General features: G+C 36.7%; 1 protein-coding gene and 1 pseudogene across 1 annotated transcript in view; one reads left to right on the forward strand and one right to left on the reverse strand.

Moving 5' to 3' along the window:
* Positions 1 to 23321, forward strand: part of Znf385b (zinc finger protein 385B) — a 386454-nt gene that overhangs the window by 37949 nt on the left and 325184 nt on the right. The gene's annotated exons all lie outside the window — the stretch shown is intronic.
* On the reverse strand, positions 4057 to 5003 carry LOC102003613 (annotated as a pseudogene).

The following is a 23321-nucleotide window of genomic DNA, read 5'->3' on the forward strand; positions in this document are numbered from 1 at the left end:
GACAGAATTGAAAATGAGTAGATGTAATAACATAGACAAAACTCACAAGAAGAATAAATATTATGTGCTTCCATTTGTCAGAAATTTTACCTCTCACTTCCCAAAGGGCCACGAGAAGGCTTCTCGGATTTTGATAATAATCTACTTGGCACAAATGGTTTTAACATGAGGTATGTTCATCTTGTGACAGTTTGTAGGTTCATTAATGATTTTTGCTTTGTATGCATGCATGTTGTATTTTAGTAGCATATTTCAAGAAAAGCAATGCTTATGTCAATTTTGGCACCAGTAAAGGTAGCACTTGATAATAGTGGACCCAGAAATGTGGAGCAGTTCTAGTTGTCAGATTCATGTGAGGTTTAGTTTAGTTTTTAAAGACTATTTAATGTTATTCTAATAATACTTTGAATTATTATTTATATCTTGTATTTGAGAAGTATATTTTTGAAATAGATTATTCTTTATATTTACATAAATGTAAAACACTGATGTACCATTGACAGATATAATCATCTTTTCCTTAGAATGGTATACGTGCTATTATGAAATCAGGTTTCAGATCATTGAGTTAATGAGAGAGGCTTCCTTCAGTGACTTACTAATGCAGACAGAACATGATTCTTGTTTCTGGGAGAAGCATATAAAGGCCACTGTGATCTGGGTTTTTCCCAAGTTTCTGTTCACCTGTCCTTCTTCTCTTCCCATCATACTGTCTTCACACTGCTTGCAGCTCCCTAAATATTTTGTTTTCTGTACTCCAAGTGTTCCATCTGGCTATTCTTTATCCTTTCCTTTTCTCCCATACCTCTATTGTATTTATGTATTTTTAATTACTATATTCCTCCTAGTGCTTAATACAGTGTCTGATACCTGGCTAACTGTTGGTAAATTCAAGGCAGCTTTAAGACTTTATAGTAAATCATAGTGTAGTATAGTGTAGTGTCTTATAGTATACTGCAACATTTCTTCTCCTTAAATAACTGTGAGTCTCTGTGAGGTTTTAAGATCATTCAGTGCAGTGTGAATTTTCATTTTGTCTTTTGTAGTACTTAGGTCATGGTAAGAACATAAATAGGTGTTGAATGGATGAAAGGTATGAAGTTTTGAACTGATATACAGAACAGAAATCAACTAAATTTGTCTTGGATGTCTACCTTATGAAGCTTCAACTTCACATTTACCTTTTTATCACGATAGGTACAAAAGCAGTTAGTGTTAATTTTGAGTATACATTTTGTGGCTAGGTGCTTGGCAGTGAGAGAAATCCAAGCAAGTTAAATAATTTGATTCTGGGGAATTTTCAAAGCAAATTTTAAAAGCATAGGCCAAAACAGATTAAAAACTACCAGTTCATTTTACCCCCAGATCCACTGTGTAGATCTTGCTCTTGACCTCCTGTTTTAGGAAGAAGTGCTGTATACTTTGAAGCCACCTCTTGGGAATATTTTTGCTTCTCTGCAGGGCTCTCAATAGAGCTCTTTGCTTCATAGAGTTGGCTGGGTTTAGGGTAAGTCGTGTTTGAGTATTCTGAAAGGAATAAAAATCAGTCATCTAGTTCGAGTTGAACTGGTATCTTTTCATTCTTAACAAGCCCGCCTTTCCCCTTTATCCCTGAAGGAAACCCACGAGTGCTTCAAAGCTGTTGCTTGTTTTGTTGTCCTTTTAGTTTTGAGTTTATAGAGCAGTAGCAAGGAACAGCACCATCAGTCTTTGTTAAAACACTCTAGGCCTAATATGTTAGAGAAATTCCTCCCTTACCCATTTAAAGACTGAACTTCCTTCTTGTTTGATAGCTCCGAAGTTTAAATTTGTGTGTGTGTGTGTGTGTGTGTGTGTGTGTGTGTGTGTGTGTGTGAGCCTGAAAGCTACATTTTGGACAGTTGCTTTTCCTACTTCAATTACTAATTCATCCATTCTAATTTTAGACTCACTTCCTGGTCATGTGATTCATGGAGGTGATGTGGAGTTTAAAAAGGAGAAGACCCTAAATTTAGTATCAACAAAGCTTGCAGAGCCGAGGGAGGAGATGGCCTCAGAATACTGACAATGCGTTCTAGGGTCATGGGAGGAAGGAGGTGTGTTCCGAGAAGAACGTTGAGGCTGGCAGATGGTGAACGCCAAGAGTGAAGGAGGGGGTGGTGTGTGGCCACCATCAGTATTTTACCTGTCACTACCTGGAAATGAAATCGTTTCTGGGGAAGCAGGATTTGTCATGAGGCAGCAAGGGCAGGAAGGTCCATTCCAGAAGGGTTTAGTGGGTCATCTTTGTGGATGTTTTAATTACTCATCTGCTTTAATACTTCATTGCCATTTAACTGATAAAGTAGGAACACAGCTAACTAATTTGACCTTCAAAGTAAATGCTCACGTAATTGAAAAAAGCGGAAATGTGATGCTTTTTTTAAGCTTGTCTTCGTACTTCTAGAACAGTGGAATAGCTTATTTCATTAATCTGTGTGCTGTAGAAAAAAGAATTATGATTTTAGACTATTGAAGAAAGAAGTGCTTTGACCACATCTTGAAGCCACCAAATATTTATTTTTAAACTACATTTAGGCCGAGTGAATTTATAGCTCATTTTTATTTCTGTCACTTAAAAATTTATTTATTTATTTATTTTTTATTTTAAAGAATAAAAGAAGGATAACATAATAATAGGGGGGACTTAGCAAATTACAGACAAAATGGTAGGAAATTATCAATGGTTATTGTTTTACATATTATTATCTACAAAATAGTTTCTCAGGAAAACAAATAGACAAATAATAGTGAGTTAGAGACAAAAGAGGTAGGAGATTATCAAGAGTTTGTCACTTAAAAATTTAAAACAAAACAGAAAGAGTGAATAGATAGCCATTGAGGACTAGACTAGTTTTGTTTTTGTAAATGGGGGATTAGGATTTGCCTGTTCTATAAAGGACACGTAGCGTTTAGATTAGACATAATCTGATTGTATTGCAATACAAAGCCCATTCAAGTCTGTTCACTGTCCAGAGCCTGTAAATGCCATATGACCACTGACTAGTCCAGGGAGGAGTATTAAGAGAAAGATAATGATGAGTTTTAATCCAAATCCCTAAAGCACAACAGCTGTGGCTTCAAATGAATTTTCTTTTAGAGTTCAGAGAAGGTGCCATGTAAACTGTTTCTTCCCCTCACATAAAGGATGCATATTTAACTTAACTTTTTTTGATTAGGCCGTCTTCTTATCCCAAATTTCAGTTTAAATGTAATACAGATATTTTCAATGTGTTTATATACTTATTTAAAATTGGACTGACCATGTAATTTATTGTCCAAATCAAGACTGTCTTGAAAGTGAAAGTCAGTGGTATTAATAGTAACCCAGGGACAGGAAGCAGAAACTGGGACTCTCTTGGGCAAACTGGCATGTGTGGCCACCCTATTTAACGTCAGCGCTTTTAACTTTTAAAAAATATTTCAATATAATTATACAGTCACACTAAAGTGTTACAGAACCAAATATCCTTTCCAAGAGTGATTCAAAATATGTGGTGCTTTAGAAGTAAAACAACAATAACAAAATATAAAAAATAATAACAACAAAAAATGGCCTATGGACCCCTGGTCATAATGAATTCTTAAAATGCCAAGTTTATTCAAACATGATTATAAAATTTATTTTCTTCTCACACTGTGACTCCTGAATGTATTTAGTCCAGCAAGCATTTATTCAGCATTCATTCTCTGCATGCTTGTGCTGCCCTGACGTCACTCCTCCTGCTCCACCTATGTAGAAAGAATGTTATGCTGTTCTCTGTGGGGTATTGGTATTGAAGATTTGGTTTATAACATTAGCTAATGTTGTTGGCTAACTCCTAAGCATCCTTTCTTTTTTCCAAATACAGTTAATCCAAATTTTCTAGTCTTGCACTTTGGGTAACAGATTGCTCCTGCAGCTCCAAAGGACCCTGTTGACGTAAGCAATTATGTGCTCCATCCTCTTAGCTACTGGGAAAAAAGACCAGTTTTCCTACTGGTAGTAACAGAAACTATAGTCTTAAGAGGTGCTGCAAGTCATGTAAATATTTTTTTTTAAAAGCCACAGAGTGGGGGTGTTGCTGACTTCTTAGTTCTACTACTTCGTGAAGGTACTTGCTTTGCCAAGGGAATGTTGCTCACTACTCGATCATTGCACAGAACTTTTGTGTGGTTTCATTAGGTGCTGGACATTGGCCACCACGGCATGGCTAGGACTAGTGGGCTTTTCAACCACAAATGGTATATCACATAAGCATAATCTATAATGAGGCTGTGCACCAAAATCTTTCCTAGGTCCTTTCTTTTCTGGTGGTTTTGACTTCTTTTTTTTACCTTTTCTTGCAATGGGAGTATATGAAGTTGTTTTATCTTCAAAGGTAAGTCTCTTTGTTCATAGATCAGTCTGCAACTCATCTGACTCAGCTTGCATATGTTTCCTTTCCTGTTCTTCTTCATGAAGATTTGCTTCCAATTCTTGCATTTTTTTTTTCTGCAAGGGCCTGCACTGTGTAAGTTTGTTATATTCTTGTTCAAGAAGATCCAGTTTCACAAGTTGGCTCTGAACATGTGTTTGATCCTGTTGTCTTTCTCTTTCTAGAGTCACCGTTTCTCTAAGACATATGTTCTCTCCATTTCTGCATGTTTTATCATATTCTGCATGTACTCCAATTGTTTTACTAAAAGATTACATTTATTTTCTGCAGCAAGCAACTGAGATGTCAGTTCTTGATTATGCTTTGATTCCTCTTTGAATTCTCTTTGAATTCTCCCTTTCTTGTATCTACTCATCTTTGAATTCTCCCTTTCTTGTATCTACTCATATAGTACTTTTTTATATTCACTTGTTCCTCTAGACAAAGTTTTCACGCTTTATTCTGCCTGAATCCTCTCATGTTCTAAGTGTCAAATCTTATCTTGAAGATTTTTCAGAGCAGAAAATATGGCTCTGCTATTGCTTTCTGGCAATAGTAGGCAAATGTAGGCTTATTTGGGGAGTGTTATAAATTAGGTTTAAATTTTCAAAATATGAGCCTGGCCCCACAGGCAACATTTGCTTGAAGAGTCTCATTCTTAAATCTTCCCTGGCATCAAGTGCCCACTTGCCTTTTTTGTACAACTGTTAAATACATTTACTTTGACTATTGAAAAAAAAGCCTCAGAGTGAATATGATACCTAAGCCCAGAAGGTTTGTATAATTGTAGTCTTGGTAACACTGCTGAGCTGCGGAGTCAAGCCATACCTTGTTCCTGAAGTCACTGGTTACCTGAACCAATACATTTCTTTTCTTGCTCAAGCCTTTTGACTTGGTGTTTTGATCACTTGTAACCCAAGGCTTTTAAACTAATACAGGATTTAAAAATACTCGCAAAACATTTGATTTGAAAAAAGTCACTTGAAGGAGAACGGTGTGCTGTTCAAGAAGTGACACAGGAAGATCTTAGACTCTGAGTACTGGTTTAAGGAGGTAGAGATAGGATGAACAATAAAATGAAAGAAAAACTATCTGGTCAGGATGCTTTTGTACAAAGGGAAACAGTGGGAACAAACACAGGGAGTATTAAAAGGTGGCAGACACACTTGATGAACAAACTTTTGACAAAAAGCTGAGAAGAATTTAAAAACGTGCTCAGTGTTGTGGTCTTGAGTGACCTGGAAATGATAACTAGATATAAAACTAATAGTCTAGTCATAGCAAGCATCTTCATTTGTATCTATAATTAAAAGTTGCCTATTTGTGAGACTCTCTTTGCAGGTGTGTAACAGAGAATAGCAACTTCATGCAATATTTTATGATGATAGAAAAATCGGATTTGTAGAGGAAAAACTCAGGCAAAAGAGTTCGTCTCATTCTTATCACCTCAACTACTTTACCTCACTTTTGAAACCCAAGTTCGCAAACTAGGAAATTTCTTTGACTAGAATTCGATGACCAGCATAGTTATCTTTTGATTTAATACAAATTTTGAGCTCTCAAACACTATGTTGCTTGCTTTTCCTGTTCCAAAGGGAGAGAACCCATTTGTAGAAAAATTTTCCATAAACATCCTAAAATTTATCCCCCAGCTTCCAAAGTTGTATAATCACTGAAAGAACTATCATATTTTCAAAGTCCTGTTTTCAGAAAATTATATAAAAAGTCCGATACTAGCATAGTGCTTCATATGTAATTGATGGATTGCTTTCCAAAGCTTAGAGTTCCTGTTTTGACACGTTCATTTCTATGTGCAAAAGAATGATTCTTTGGAATGGAAAAAGATATTCCAATGATAATTTTTTTATAGCTTAGTGATTAGGATCAGGGGCCTTTCACTTATGGGGAGATGTCTATGTCATTCTGTCATTCTGTCCTACCTTTATACCCAAATGTTATTCACATGCCAACCTTCCTTGCAGGTTAAAATTCAGAAGTTGAGGGAAGATGTGTGTGCGTACGTGTGTGCATGTGTGTGTTTTATAGGTTCAGTGTGGGGTGATGATATTCAAAATGCAGCTGTCCTTGCAGGGTGAGAAGTGGCACTTTCTGTGAGTGCAGGACTCCACCAGACTCTAGACACCAAAATCTGTGTAACTGCTGATAATTAAGATTATACTGAATCAGGCAGAATATTACAATTTTTTTCATTCTTATTTTCATGCTATTTTTAAACAGTAAAATACTTTACCAAAAGAATGGATTTTGTATGATAGTGCAGTGCCTTTTGTAAAAGCTAGTTTCAGCTAAAGTGATCTATTAAACACTAATTTAAGAACTCTAAACAGTGGAATGACATCGCACCTGGAAAATCTATGGTCAGTGGGAGGGGCAAGCAATCTTCTTTGATGAGAAAGCATAAGATCCTGGAAAAGAAGGACAAAAGCCTATGAGTCAATCATTTCCCAGTGCTTCACTGTATTACGGTGGTCAGTGAAATTTTCTTTAACTTATTACCTTAATATACTTTTCATTTGAGGACTCTATTATGTAAGAAATTACTTTCTTCCATGGAAAACCAAGAATTTCAATTATTTAAATAGTAACAATTCTGTAGACTTCTTTGGAGATGACCATTTTCCTCAAAAATAATGTGATGTCCTTTTTGCTATTGATTTTTTTCCCAGAAAATCTTGCACTATGTAGTGGAACATAGTGAATTTTAAGCATATTTTATTGCTAATGAATTATTTCAGCTTTGTCTCTTTGGACACTTTAGGAACTCATTTTTTCTTTTGCATCCTATTTTGTCACTGGGAAGAGTAATACATTATGAACCATTCTATTAAGATAATAAAAATTAAGAGAAAGTATTTTTGGGGGGGTCATCTGTTTAGAATATATCATTAATCATATTCTGCAAGAAGTACAGTCAGGGCAGAAGTGGGAATGCTAGTTTTCCTGACATGCACCAAGAGAGGAAACAGGTTGTCATTTAGTCTGTCTCGGGTAAAATGTGTCTTGCTAAAATGACTAGATAAGGAATGACATCTTAAAATTGCTTCTTATTCGGATCTTTCTCAAGGGTCTGAAGAATCTCTTGTGAAAATGTGATGTGCTTTTACCAAAGGAGAAGTTACTTACCAAGAGTGTTGTTTATAGCTTCTCATCTTTAAAAAAAAAGTATGGCATTAAAAAGAAACAGAAAAATAACTGAACTCTGAGTCAGAAGCTTTCATTCTTCTCCCTGCAACCTGTGTTTTACTCTTTACCTCTTGATGTCCTCACCCATTCTTTGCTGGAAGAAATCAAGGGTGTTTTAAGAGGGTAACATGTTTCTGGTATTAAGTGACTTTAAAGAATTTCATTTATAATGAGCTGTCTAATAGCCCCCAGATGACTCCATTTATGATTACTACTTAGGACTGGTGTAGGCAGAAGGAAAAAAGGGAGGAGTGGCAAAGACGTTGGGCCCAACCCTCAGGAGCTGCATCCTTTGTGTCCTGTGATGACAGTCAGGGGTTTTGTGTCCACCAGCCAGCTGTGGTATGAAGTGTAACTCGAGGACCTCCATAAAGAGATTCACAGTCTTTCAGTATATACTTTGAGTCTTCCAATATATGCTTTGTGTAGAAATATATACTTGTTTTGGTGGAAAACTTTTTGCTAAAAGTTCCATTCAAGGACTTCTGTTAGGTGGAATAGATTAGACCAAAGTGCACAAATAGAAAAATTTCCTGTTGTTTATAGAATAGAAATAAGGAAAGGAAACCTGGAGTGATAAACGGAGACATATCAGCAGCTAATAGTATCATTAGGTGACTTAGAGCTTCCATTCACAAAACTCATTTTCCAGACAGAATATTCGCAGCAAAATACCAACACCCACTATCACCCTCTTGTAAAACTCTGGAAATTTCCCACAGTAAATAGTTACAACCACTAGGTGAAGGAAGAAGCTTAAATGAATTGTTACATACTTTTAAGAAGTTAATTAAATGAAAAAAATGTATATCAGAGGCATTGCAGCAAAAACTGTATTTATAGATATTTATAACCCTAAAATTTTTATTATTTGAAAATGGGTAAAATATTCAACTCCTGACACAAATAATCACAGACTGAACTTAACCAAATGAAAGGAAATTAGTAAGGCTAACTACAGAACTGAGTATTAGAAAACAAAGAACAATAGAATTAAGACTGGTTTAAAATCAAACAAAATAAACGTGGTGAATGAGGGAGAAGGAGAGAGAGAGAAACAAATTTAAGAATGAGACAAGTAACTGGAATCAGAAAGTAAAAGCTATGCAAATGCCTTGTATAACATTATGCAAATATCCTTGAAAATCTTAATGAAATTTGCATGTTGATTCTTATTAACAAAACTATAGGCACATAGTAAGCTGAAAAATAAATATTTAAGTAACTATTAAATTATCATCTTTCTATGAACAAGCTCTTACGTCTCAAGAGAAACATCAGTTGAATCTTTTGAGCAAGATATATGCATATGTATATACCTGTATCACTCTCAGTGTGTTTGAAGGATCTAAAAACATAAATTCATTTTTGACAGCACAGTAATTAAATTTTCAAAAAATATGCTCAGTATAATTTTCATTAATTTTCAGACGCCTTTTCAGGGAAAGTACCTAATGTAGCGTGTCTAAGTGTTAATCTGAACTAAGGGCAAATCACATAGCATAGAGCATTCAGGAAATCTAAAAACCCATGCAAACATAGTATATTAATAGAATTAGTAGACCTTTGACCTCTATCTGAAGTTTGAACACTGCTATCACAGCAATGGTGTTCAAACTTTCAACAGACTAAAAGAGTCAGTCTTTCAACAGACTGAAAGCCGTTAGCCCATCCTCAGGTGTAAAGGGCTCAGGATGTAACATCCCACCCAGAGTCACAGGCAGTGAAACATGAAGGAGAGTGCCAGATCCACCCTCTCTCCTTTGAAGGACTCAGGAAGTGCTTGGACCTGTGGTCAATAGGTGCACGGGGATGGTGTCAAGAGAGAACTCTGTCTTCTAAGCTCTGAAGGGTCTGACACAGTGTGAGGGGCATGGAGCCACCTACCTCTGACCTGTCCTTGGGGTTTGTATGCCAGCATCTCAGCCGTGACCGCAATAGACTGAAAGCCATCAGCCCAACCTCAGGTTTGCTGAATTTCCTGGTGTTCTCTCAAGAGCAGAGCAGGAAGGAGTGTAAAGTAATGGACACTATTGGCAAATGGATGCTCACAGAGCCGGATTTTATTTTTAGAAAAATAAAGGAAGGTGACATTACGGAGTGCATTGCGTGTATATTTGTAAACCTTCACATATTGGTACCCACATGTCTATGATATGCTGGCAGAAAGTACATGGAATGAGTAGCTGAGTTCTAAAAAGAAAGCCTACCTTTTTTATTTTACACCAACAAAGAGGGCTTTCCCGGTGGAATTTTGAGGAAGAGCAGTTCCCATGGACAAGTTTGATGTGTTTCCAGGTTTATTCTGGACTTTATAATCTGATGAGGATTAGGGTCAACCCTGAGAATGAGAACCTTCTACCCCATCCTTCGAGAATTCAGACAGTGACCTCCCTGGAAAGCGAGGAGAGATAGAGACAGAGACAGAGATGGACAGAGAGAGAAAGAGACAGAGAGACTTAGAGACAGAGCGAGAGAGAGGGAGAGAGAGAGAGAAAAAATCAACTGAGCTGATGTGTGTGATGAGCAGGGGAGAACAAGCTGACCCGATGTGTGTAATGAGAACTGAAATAAAAACTGCAAGCTGGCATACCATTTCCGTGCTTCATAAGGTTTAGTTTTAAAAGTTTCTGGTGGAGCGTGTTTTAAGCTTATGTGTAACACTAATTGGACAGTGATTGCTCAGAAATTATTTATCAGTTAAACCCTAATTGAAAAATAAAACGTTTCATCAATAGACAGTAACCAGTTCTAATACCGATTTAAAGAATATTTAGTGAGGGGAAAATAATTATAACAATCATAATTTAGACTGAAAGAACAATATCATTTTGCTAACACAGGAAGTGGTAATATTGAAATTGACAGAATTCTCTATGCTGCCACTAAATCATTTCAGTGTATTTTTCACACCAAATGTCTGTTGAGGTTAATTAAGTATTAGAAGGACCTCTCGGTAGAAAAGGCAAACTTTAATGAAACTGCAGATTCATGATTTTTTAAAGAGCCCTTCTGTCCCATAGGACCGAGAGCAATGGAAGTCTCTAATTCATCCTGCCCACCACATGGTGATGCATGCACACACATGCACAATCAAACACACACATGCACATGTATACTCTTATTCAGTCCACACACACACATGCAGCCCTTTTCCATAAATGCTGACATGCACAGGAGCACACATACTCTTCCTCAGGCTGATACACATGCATACATTTTCTCAGCTTGCATGCACACATATACACACGTGTTGACGTGTACCCATTCCTGTGGAAGCACACACCAGTGTGGTCCCATTTAAATTGACGTGTATATAGAGGATTACACACACGCATACGTGCATGCACACATACACACAGACTAATGCCTACCTTCACAGTTAAGCTCTGTTTACCTCACTACTGCTTCATCACCAAATTCTGACTTTTCTGTCTTTGGTTTACATTCTTGATCTTGGTCTTAGCAGTATATGCCTCAGACTAGTTCTTTCATGTGATTGCACTGGAGTATGTCTGATCGTGTTTATACTGGCTCATTTTTATTATTTGCATGTAGTTAAAGGGAAAGAACTTCATGAGCTTAATCTGTGTAGCATGCAAAAGTAAATGTGGAGGAGGAGATTATGAAGTAGATGAGAGAATTATCTTTCATACATATTTGTTACATCTCTAGGGTCAGATGAGAGGCTGGTAAAAATACAAACTTTAAGAAACAGTTCTTTCTTTGCTTCACCATATTGCAACTCAATATTCTTCTTGTGTCGCCAGGTGCTACTTTTTGTTACGTGCTTTCACTGATTATGACAACTGGCTAATTAAGAAATACCTTGCAACAGAACAGTAACCCCACATAGTATTTCAATAAGAGACTGAAGGAAGATGTGGGCAGTTGACTCGCCTGTCAGCAATACAGAGCATTCTGTTTGTGAATGTGTGAAGACAGATATGTGTCCTTCTTCTGCTTTCAGCAGAGTCAAGAATGCCCAGTGTTCTTCAGAGTAAAAGGTTTATTTTTGTGTGTAAAAGATTGGAAAGCACCATTTGGGATATACTGTATGCCATATTTCTGCAGGAATCTGAAAATCAAACTTCTGGGATCCTGTTATTAATGAAGAAGAGGAAGGGAGAAAATCTTACGTAAATTACATCACTCTGTTGTATGTGCATTTCTTGTGACAATTGAGAGAATGGCAATGGAGATATATTATATCCAGGAAGGTACCACAAAGATTTCTGATACTTTAGAAATTGTGAGTTTTTATGTAGCTATCCATTTTATTTGCTCGCTGTCTTAATCTTGCTAGTTGGATAAGAAAAGTTGGGGAAAATGTCTTAGGATAAATATTGAACTTCTATTTGAGGCTGCTTCTATTTGGTATTGTTTATAGAGAAATAATCTATGGAAACATAAGCATAAGATCCTTTATTTCTCTGCTTTCCTCCTGGCTGCAGGGGGCCTAATAACATAGGCATTTAAGGTCTGCATAAGGATTTTAGCTTGTACTCTTACTGCAATGAGAAATCAGGGAATTATGGGCAGAGGAGTGATGATCTGATCTGATTTAGAGAATCACTGTGGTTACTGAAGGGAGGAGAGTGTGAGAAACAAGATGAGAGAGAAGACCTTTTGGGGTACAAAGGCATCCTCATTGTGGTGAAAGCAAGAGTAGAACTGGTGAGAAGTGGTTAGATTCTGGTGTGTTTTGAAAGTAGAATAAATCGGATTTGCAGCTCTATGAGAAATGGGCAAAAAGAGATGGAAAACAGGGGCTGGGGATTTAGCTCAGCAGCACAGCGCCTGCCTGGCAAGCGCGAGGTCGTGAGTTCAATTCCCAGTACTGGGAAAAAACAACAACAACAACAACAAAAACAAAATAGAGAGAGATGGAGAACTGTCAATGATGACTCCAGTGCTTTTGGTTTGAACAGCCAGTTGAATGGAGTTTCCTGTTAGTTATATGGTAACTGAGGGATGAGGAGTACCTGGGGATTTACTTGTGTACAGTTTGAGAGTTACTGAAGTAGAGTGGGCAGCTCTGTATGAGACTGCAGTTCAGGTGAAAGACTCAGACCACAGTGTGTGTGTGTGTGTGTGTGTGTGTGTGTAATATAACATAAATTGTCAGTGTACAAAATGTGTTTGAAGTCAAGAGCCTGGACGGGTTCACCCTGTGAGTGAATGAATAAGGGGAAGAGATGCAAAGACTAAACCTGAGAATACATTAATGTTCATAATCATATAGGTAAAGGGACACCAGCAAAGGAGTCTCAGAAAGGTTAGCAGCACAGTAATAGTACGAGGTGACAACATATTCTAGAAACAGAAGAATTACAATTTTCAAGAACGAGGAATTCCTAACAGTCTCATTTTACCATGGATAAAATGTCAAATAACATGGGGACTATGAAATTGGCCATTGGACCTGCAAATGTGAAGGGGATTAGTGAGCTGGGTGAGGGACTGAGTAGTATTGATTGAATCAGGGAATCTTAATCAATGAATCAAGTGGTCAAGATATAGCATAGATGTGTTAATAGAATTGTTTTCTTATAAACAAGATCATAAGTGCATTTGGTTTCTTAATTTGTATGTAAGAAAACAGAAATACCAGGACGGTTCCTTTTACTACTTTTAATTAGCCCCTCTCCGGTTCTCCCTTCTTAATCATAATCATTTTTGTCAAATTCCTTGACCTGCCTCTGCCCATTTCAGTCTCAGCTAAGGAGCTTGCCTCGGGCTTGACTCAGGTAGTAAAAGCAGACATCTGTGAGTCTCACGAATGCTCCGTTCTGGTACCTACATATAGATCCATCTGCGTCTGCCCCATGCACCAGCTCCTCCTCAAGGAAAGCTGTCCCAGCTAGCGCAGACTTCTGCCTGTCCTTTGGGTGGCTGTTCCCTCCAGGACCTGTGCAGCTTCTGATCTTCCCCACTTTTGCCTCTGTTTTCTCCCTGCATTGCTTCTTTCAGCTTTAAAGTATTTAAGACCGCCTTTTTAGTTTTTTCATCTGAAAAACACAGGGCATTCTCAAGTTTGTATCCCCTTGTAGCTAAAGACAACAAAGACAGAAAGTATTTTGGAAATAAAAGAAGAATGAAGACCATCATCATTGCTTAGATCCTACTTCTTAGAAATGATCATTACATGTGTGTACTTTCGGTTGTTTCTATCCGCATTTTTATGGATTGGATTCTATCAGCATGTAGACTTCTAAAACTTCCTTTTTGTTGGCATAACTGTATATTGTAATACTTTTTGCATTTTATTAAACAGTTTTGGTAATAGCTAGAGTATCTGGTACTGTGGTTTTTCTATGATTTATATGTTCATTCCTCTACTGGAGTTTTACCTACTTTCTATTTTTAGTATAAAGAAGCTAGAGTGTATATCTTTATACATAAATCTTTTCCTCTATCTCAGAATATTTTTTAGTCTACAGTCTGAAGGAGATTGCTGACTCAAAGGATCTATATTATTTTATGACTCTTGTTAGATATTGCAGGATTGCTTTAAAAAATGATTCTGCCAGTTTATTTGGCTACTGGGAAACATAAGAGGGCATCTCCTCTCAGATTCTTTTCAACTTTGAAGACCTCTTAAAACTAAGTATTATATGTAGCAGTCCTTGATAATTGGACAGTTTAATACATGTTATTTCTTAAATACGCATTTATTTGATCAATAGAAAATGAAAATCACTTTTTCATGTTCATATTCATCATCTATTTTCCTTCTCTTATGGAATTTTTCCACATGTGTTGTGCTTGTCTTCCATGCCAGTCCTCCAAGGTTTCCATAATGTTTTGCTGACTTTTATGATTTTTCCTATTGGTGTAGAGAAATCATGTGTCATATTTGCTGCAAATTTTTTTTCTAATTTGTGGCTTTTAATTTTTATTGATTAAGATGTTTTATTTTTATTTTTGTTTGTTTGTTTGTTTTTCTCCGGTACCAGGAACTGAACTCATGACCTTGTGCATGCCAGGCAGGCGCTTTTGCCTCTGAGCTAAATCCCCAGCTCCTGATTAAGATGTTTTAAATAGTCAAATAACCAGTTTAAAATTAAACAGGTGGCAGAATTGTCAGCCCGTAGCCAGGCTCAAGTAGATGCAAGATATTAATCTACATTTAGAGTGTTTAATTCATTGGGGCTAAATACACAATTGGGGACAAACATTGTTAGAATTTTTTCATACCTCATACCTAAGTAAATTTCAAGTACACTAAGGATTCAAATGTTAGAATAACAGCAACCACAAGAGGAACAAAATAGCATGTGGCGGTGTTTCAGAGGATATTTATATAATCATGGGACAATCGTGGTCTAAGCCTGGAAGTAAGGGTAGAAAGGCTTAGAGTAGCTGTTCAAAAATGTGACAAATTTGAGACCTTTCAAAAAGTAAATATTAACAGAGGCAAAATACAGATGACAAGTTGAAAATATTTACCATATATGGAAAATATGAATTTTTTATTAGTTATTGATACATTTTAGGTCTACATGATCACATTCATCATAGGGAATTTTTTGTACCTGTACATGATATATCTTGATTCTTTTATTTTCCCATTCCAGGAGAGCCCTCTTAAAAATCAACTTTTAAAATTCCAAACACTGATCAAAGAACATAAAAAGATAACTTTATAAAAGAAGTACTAATGACTGGTAAACATTTAAAAAGCTTAACCTGCATAACAAAAAACAGTAAAACAAATGCATAGAAATAATATTGGAACTATGTAAATGTGATTTGGATTTTTAGTACCTCCCTGTACATGAATAACCCTCCTAAGCCAGTCACCTGTGTTTTTTAAACCAGTCAAATTACAAAATACTATGATCTTATGTATAGAATAATGTCCATCTATCTATCTGTCTATCTACTAAAAGATATGCATGGGAGGCTGAGAGAGGAGGATTACAAATTCAAACCCATCCTAGGCAATTCAACAACTGAGACCTTGTGTCAAAATAATAAATAAAAAGGGATGGAAATGTAGCTCAGTGTAAAAGTCCTGGGTCTAATCCCTAGTACCACACACATGCATGCATGCATGTATGCAAATGTGCACACACATACACACATATACACACACACAATAAAATAAATAATAAAAATATATATTCTAAAATGTATCAGAAATTTCCCTTCAACAATCTTTCTTGTTCATTTTTATGCATTTTAAGTTTTCTGATTGTCTCATACATTACTTATACAGTTATAAAAGTGGTTACATTTTGAAAATATCTTCTTTTTCCTCTTTTTGTCATTTCTCTCTATGCTTAAGGTTCTTCTTTTATAAACTAAATAGTGGCCTTCTTGAAGTTCTTTTTGGTAACTCTTTCCAAGAATTTTAAGTAGTTGATCAAATGTTTCAGCACTGTTTATTAGCTGATAACTTACTGATTCCTATGTTCCTTGTGATGGTTGATTGATTGTGTCAAATTGAGTGAGAGAAGGTTAACTAAATTGGTTAGGGGGCTGGGGATTTAGCTCAGCGGCAAAGCGCCTGCCTGGCAAGCGCAAGGTCGTGAGTTCGGTTCCCGGAACCAGAGAAAAACCAAAAAAAAAATAAAATAATAAAATAAAATAAAATAAATTGGTCCAGCAATTCCACACCCTAGGGTGTAGAAGACCCACCCTAGGGCAGCTCATCACTTGGATGGTGTAAAGGAGAAGTGAAGGATGGCTCTGCCGCTATTTCTCCCGAGGGGCTCCTGTCTTCCCTTCCCCTGGGTGTCATCTCCTGGCTTCCAGTGCAGACCCTTCAGCTTCTAGTGCAGATCCTTCAGCCTTCTTCAGGCTTCCATTGCAGACCTGCCAGCCTTCCCGTACAGACTCACACGGGACACTGCAGTGAGCTCCAGGCCTTGGACTGGACCTTTCGGTCTCCGGTGTGCAAACACTCTCTGAACACTTCCTCATGCAACTCTGTGGGCAGCCATTGTAAGCCAACCTTGTAAATCCTTATCTGTTTGTGTATCTTATGTCATATCTGTCCCTCTAGTAAACACTGACTGATACATTCCTCTTATCAAGGGTCCCCTCTATTGTGCCCTCTATGCACAGACAATTCTATTTCATTAATACAGCTGTCTGCTCTTGTGATATTACTTCACTCTTTCAATTATGTCATTATTCTGTATCTTAATAACAATAGAACAAATCTTCAGAACATTCTCACATTTTTTTCAGGATAAATTTTAAAATGAGGGCCTTAAAGTCATTTCCTTATGCTTCTTAATCAAATTAACTGAATATACGTCATTTATTTATGTTTTGATTATTCAAAACCATGACAGTTATTTATGAGTCACCATAAATACCATGGTATTCATGCTACTCAAGTGAGATAGGGCTTTTGCTCATCTTAAAGCCCTTGATTATAAGGCTTTCTAAAATTTCTGTAATTTGTATTTTTTTGGTATCATCCATTACTGATATTTTCAAATGTTATCTTTATGACTTTTAAAACAACTTCTTTTTTTTTTTTTGGTACCAGGAATTGAACTCAGGACCTTGCACTTCCCAGGCAAGTACTTGTGCCACTGAGCTATGTTCCCAGCCCTTAAAACAACTGCTATCTGTAATTGTTGATTTTTTTTTTGCATTCTATGTAAAATAAAACTAAATATACTCTATCCCTTGTATTTTGATTGTTCATACACACACACACACACACACACACACACACTGCTCATGGGCTTGCAGGTATGTGTGTATTTTCTATCTTGGTCATGTTTCATTTAATTTTTTTTGTTATTTATTTTTAATTAATACAAATAATAATTTTATGTATTTATGTGGTACAGAATAGTATTTGGATGCATGTATACATCAGAATAACATGCCAATCACCGGAGATTTTTATCATTTTTGTGTTAAAATATTTTTTGTTTCTCTTTATAATAAAAAATACTTTTTGTTGTTTTGAAATATATAATTTGTTATTGTTAGCTGTAGTCATCTTATGCAGAAGAACACCAGAACTTGGTCTCTTCTATCTAACTATAGCTGTGTGCCCATTGACAAACATTTGTATCTACAGATGGTAACCGTGATTTTACCATTTAACTCTCTACTTCTGTGAGCTCAGCTTTTTTTGGATTCCACATGTAACTGAGATCATACAGTTTTATTTCCTTTTATCTGGCTTTTTTCACTTAACATAACATCCTCAAGGTTCATCCATATTCTTGCAAATGATAGAATTTTCTGTTTTTTAAAGGCTGAATAGTATCACACTGTGCATACGACTGCATTTCAAAATACTCTCGTTTACTGATGTGCAAGTGGGTTGTTTCCATATGCGGGGTGTCATGAATAATGCTGCAGGGAACATGGGGGTGCATCCATCCTTGAATCATACTGATTTCATTTCCTTTCAGTACGTACCCAGGAGTAGGATTGCTGGATTTATAAAATTTTCTTTTTAGTTTTTTGAACATTCTCCATACTACTTTCTAAAATGGCTATACTAGTACCACCAGCAGTCTGCTAGGATTCCCTTCTGTGTATGTGCTGGTCAACATTCGTATCTTCCATCTTGATAATAGGTAATCTGTAGATGATACTTCATTGTGATTTAATGAACTTTTCTCTGATGACTAGAAATGTTAAACACTTTTTCATATATTTTTGGCCATTTGCATGTCTTTTGAGAAATGTCTATTCAAATATTTTCCTACAGTATGTAATACAGCAACCACTGTAAATTTCTATCATTTTGTTTTGAGGTCATTTATCATTTTTGTTGTTTTTCCACATTTATTTTTTGGTGCCAGGAATCAAACTCAGGACCTTGCACTTGCCAGGCAGGTGTTTATGCCACTGAGCTATATCCCTGGCTGTCATTTTTGTCGTTTTTGTGTTGTTTTTATTTTGTCTTCATTGTTGTTTTGTCAGTTTTTTAATCTTTAAGATAAAAAAATGCAAAAAAAAAAAAAAAAAAAACCTAAATACTTGGAGGGTTTTTTTGTATATTTCACATATTAGCCCCTGATTTCACGTATGACTTGCAGATAGTTCCTCCCAGTGCATGGGTTGTTTCCTCACTCTGTTAATTATTTCCCTTGCTAATCATAAACGTTTTGGCTTGGCACAGTCCAGTTCGTCTATTTTTGCTTTCACTGATTGTGCTTTTGGGGTTGTTTCCAAGCACTGTCTGCCCAGATACAGGTTACACAGATCTCCCTCTATGTTTTCTTCCAATAGTTTTATAGTTTCAGGTCTTATGTGTAAGTTTTTAATCAATTTTGAGTTAATTCTAGGAATCAAACTCAGGACCTTGCACTTGCCAGGCAGGTGCTGTGCTGCTGAGCTATATCCCCGCCCCCTTTGAGTTGATTCTTATGTAAGGAGAGAAAGATTCATTTTCGTTCTTCTGCATATGGAGTTCCAATTTTTCCCAGCAAAATTTGTTGAAGAGATGTTCTTTCCCCAGTGTGTGACCATAGATGTGTGGGTTTATTTGTTATTATTCCACTGGCCAATGTATCTGTATCCGTGCTATGGGTTTTGGATTACCACAGCTTTGTAATATATTTTATTCTCTTACTTTTTAAGAGTCTTGCTTTTTTTTGTAGTCCATTAGTAATCATCACATGATAGTTACACCCTTTGTGGGGACTTGGTGCTTGTATATCACACATCTTAGTTCTTTTACTTTCCCTTCTCACCCTCTCCTTTCCTTCCTTCCATCTCTTGGTTCCCTCTAACAGTATAATGCTTCATCCCTCCAGTTTTGTTCCTTTTGATCAAGATTGTTTTGGTTTTTCAGGATCATGTTTAATGTAATTTAGAATCCAAGTTTAATGACATGCTTGGTTAGGGGGGTGCTACTATGCACATAAACATGAAGCTGTATGAATTTGGGTAAACTAGGAAGGTAATGAAGCATATCTCAATGAAAAGAGATAAATAGAAAAGAGAGTTTTACTAAAGTACTGGGATATCTTCATGAAGTAAGTCATTTTTTGATCTCTTCTGTGTTACTTGAATCTCAGGATTTGTAATTATAGTACGCTTCATCCTGGAATATAGATGCTGGAATAGCACTGCAGAGTAACAGGCCAGGAAACTCATATTCAAACACAAAGTGAATTTTTGTCCTGGAGACTTACCTTTTGATAGTCTAGAGACAATAATCGTTAGTCCAACAGTTACCAACTTGATTCAGTGCTAACTGTTTTTTTCTTTTACATAAGGAGAAATTACCTGTTCTTTCTAAAAAAGGTAATAAAACATATTGAATTTGTGTATACCACCTCCTGTTATCTGTCCTCTGGCAAATTTAGCCAGATTAGGGCAAACATGTTGCTGATATTTTTGTAAACATTCTGGCATTGACTGTATTTTCCTGTTTATTATAATGTGTGTTTGGGGATTTCTCTACTTTGTTGTCTTATGCAATACTGTAATGTTATTAATGTAGCAGAAACAGTTTATTTTGTTGAAACCTGTAACCCATAACGGGAGGCAGGCCTATCAACGTTAAGGGCCCAGAGACAGTGGCAGATGCTCCTGTAAGCCGTGTTTCTCAAAAAAGGACTTCGATGAAATACATGCAAATCACCTCCTTTCTCGTTTATTTTTGGAATGTTCTCTGTTATACCACATTTCATTTGTTTTTATATTTTTATTATGAAATGCTTTAAATATAGAGACAAGTATATAAACTAGCTTTCCACCAGGCACCTGCTACCCAGTTTTATTAAATATCAACGCATTTGCCTTTTTTTGAGCCAACTCTACATTACAGACACAAGCTCCCATGTGCCTTTGCCTCATCCCCTTCTCTCCGGAGGCAACTGCGGCTTTGACTCTTAAGGCTTATCATCCTCATGCCTGAGTGTGTACTGTCGTCCACGCGTGTATCGTTCAAGTGTGATATGTGATTTTATATATGACATTCTTCATAGTCTTCCACTTTGTATACATGGTAGCCCTGGTAGCCCAGCATGTCATTCTTTAACTTACTTTTTTAACTTGACATTTTCTTATTCTTTAAATTTTATCAGTTGTGAAGCTAGTAGTTCTAATTTATTCCTTTCAGTGCTGAATACTATTCCATTATTTGACCATGTCAAATTTATGTAGTCTTTCATTTATAGATATTTTAATATGTGTAAATATATTTATACATTATATGTGCATATACATATACACTGCATATATGTACAGTGCATCTGTAATATATATGTATGTATCTCTATATATATATATATAAACATAGTTGAACATTTCTGAGCTTGTTTCCTTGGCAAATATTTTTTCTGCTGTATACACTTAGAAGTGAAACTGCTGCATCATGGAGAATACACTTCTTTTGTTTTAGTAAATATGCTCAAAATCCCCTGAAAGTATTTGCAGCACTTTATAAGCCCCAAAGAAGAATATGGGCTGTCATTGCACTATATACTCATGGAACTTACCGTTGTCAGACTTTTAAGTGCATTCAACTTCAACCCAATACACTCGGGATGTGACAGGGAGAGGGATGTTGTAATTTTCTACTTTCCCAGCTACTAATGAGATTGAGCCGCTTTTCATATGTCCTGTTTAGAAGCAATAATGACACATGGTTAAGAGCTGGATGCTAGAGGCAGGTAACTCGGGTTTAAATCCTAACTCTTGGATCACCTTGGGCCTTTCACCACTTTGTGGTTCATTAGGAAATTAGGATAGTAATTGTATCTATATTGTGGTGCTGTACTGATAATGGGAGGGACTGCTAGCCCTAGGTAAGATGTTGTTGTTATTCTAAACAATCACCCAAATGTGAAAAGAGGGGTTCAAGGATTGAACTGTCTCAAAAGTCAGGCTACTTATTGAAAGGGCAGTGGCTGCAGTCAGCCTGATCTGGAAAGACGGATGAGGAACGCTTTGGATTTGGGGGGAACTGGACTTGCCCTGTCCAATTCCCTGCTTTATCCCCGTCCAGAGGCCACGTGTATCACATGGACGAGCATTTCCAGACAGTGCACAGACTGTCCGTGGGAATGCCAGGGGAAAAACAAAACGAAAGGGATTATTCTGGTCAAACAGCTTTGGGAAGTTGTGGGACATGCAAGTTTGTTATTTTGGGTTTTTGTTATTAACCATTTAGGTTTCCCTTCTGCAAATAGATTATCATCGTCTCCAGTTTGTATTGTCTAATTTGCTTTTTTTTATTGAACAGGCATTCTTGATATATTTTGGCTACTGATAACTTTTAATGTTGTTTATGGTATATTTTTTGTTCTACATAATTTTAAAAAATTCATTTTGGTAAAACATAGCATTCATTTTGCTAGTAGTTTATGTTTTTTATATCCAGTTTGAGATTTCCCCCGACAAATCAAGCTATTGAAGATACTTTCCTATAATTTCTTTTAAATGTTATAAAGTTTTTGTGTTTTCTAAATGCAAGAAAGGAGGAAGAACAGTGGTAACTAACTTTCATGTCAGTCTTACTGAAAGCCAGGCTCATGGGCTTATTTAATTCTGTGTGTGTGTGTGTGTGTGTGTGTGTGTGTGTGTGTGTGTGGTACTATGTACTGAACTCAGGGCCTTGTGAATGCTAGGCAAGCGCTCTATCACTGAGCTACATCCCCAGGCCTATTTAATTCCTAACAGGACCCCATGAAGCAGATACCCTTAAGATCTCCATGGGAACAGGCACAGGCAGATTAGGGGATTGGCCATACAAATTGTGTAACTAGCATCCGAATCCAGACCCTGTAGATGTATGCGAGCCACAGCCCTGTGGCTGTAGTCTGCCTGCAACCGTAGCCTTTCAAAAAGGCATTCTGGCCTGGGAACAAGTCCCCTTTCCTTCTCGTTCATGAAAAGCATGCAAGCAAAAACACGCTTGGCTCCCTTTGGCTTCTTTTCTCTGTTTCACGTGTTTTTATTCTCTCTCTCATTGATCAGAAGGACTCGCATGGCTTGGTAGGCAGTGTGCTAGATAGAAGTTATATTAAATCATTCGATTACTCTTTAGGAGTGGTATGTTTTACTCTTCCTGTGACTTCTAATTACAAAAGATTAGAGATTGCAGAGTGACAGTCTGGGAACAACCTCTAAATTTTTCTACTTTGTTATACCCTTGTTCTAACCATTGTGTATTCTGTTGCTTCTCTTGGGATTATTTCAAAAAAGGTATTTTTCTTTTACATTTATATTTAGTAGCTTTGAGCCCTCAGTTGAAAATACAGACATAAAGATACGTGGCTATAGCGCAACTTGTTGAACTATAGAATAGAATTGCAGTGGTACCTGGTTCACAGATGCTTTGTTTATAAGCAATTTGGTTCGCAAACAGAAGTGGTAAAATTTTGGTTTTGTTTGCAAACTATTTACATCAGGTAACCAGCAGCATCGCAGCCATCTTTCCTGCACAAGCATAAATGTGGCCATCCTTTCCAAAACTGTGGACCAAATGAAGTTCATAACCAAAGTACCACTGTATTGGAGCTTAGTCTGAGAAATGCTTAACTTTTCCAGGAGTTTTATAATGGGTGTTTTGGTTATCTACTGGTGGTGACGTCTAGGGCTGTGTCATTTGAGTCTCTAATGGGCTTCATCATCAAGGTGTTTCCTTCATATGACTGAGGTTTGGTACCGGCATTGGCTAGAATCATCTGCTTATCTCCCTCCCTCTTCCCATGTAAACTTTCCGTGTAGCTGTGTCCTAAGAACAGGAAGTGAAGGCTG

The sequence above is a fragment of the Chinchilla lanigera genome, unplaced genomic scaffold (genome assembly GCF_000276665.1).
Source record: "Chinchilla lanigera isolate Chin_1 unplaced genomic scaffold, ChiLan1.0 scaffold00002, whole genome shotgun sequence".
Taxonomy (NCBI): Eukaryota; Metazoa; Chordata; class Mammalia; order Rodentia; family Chinchillidae; genus Chinchilla; species Chinchilla lanigera.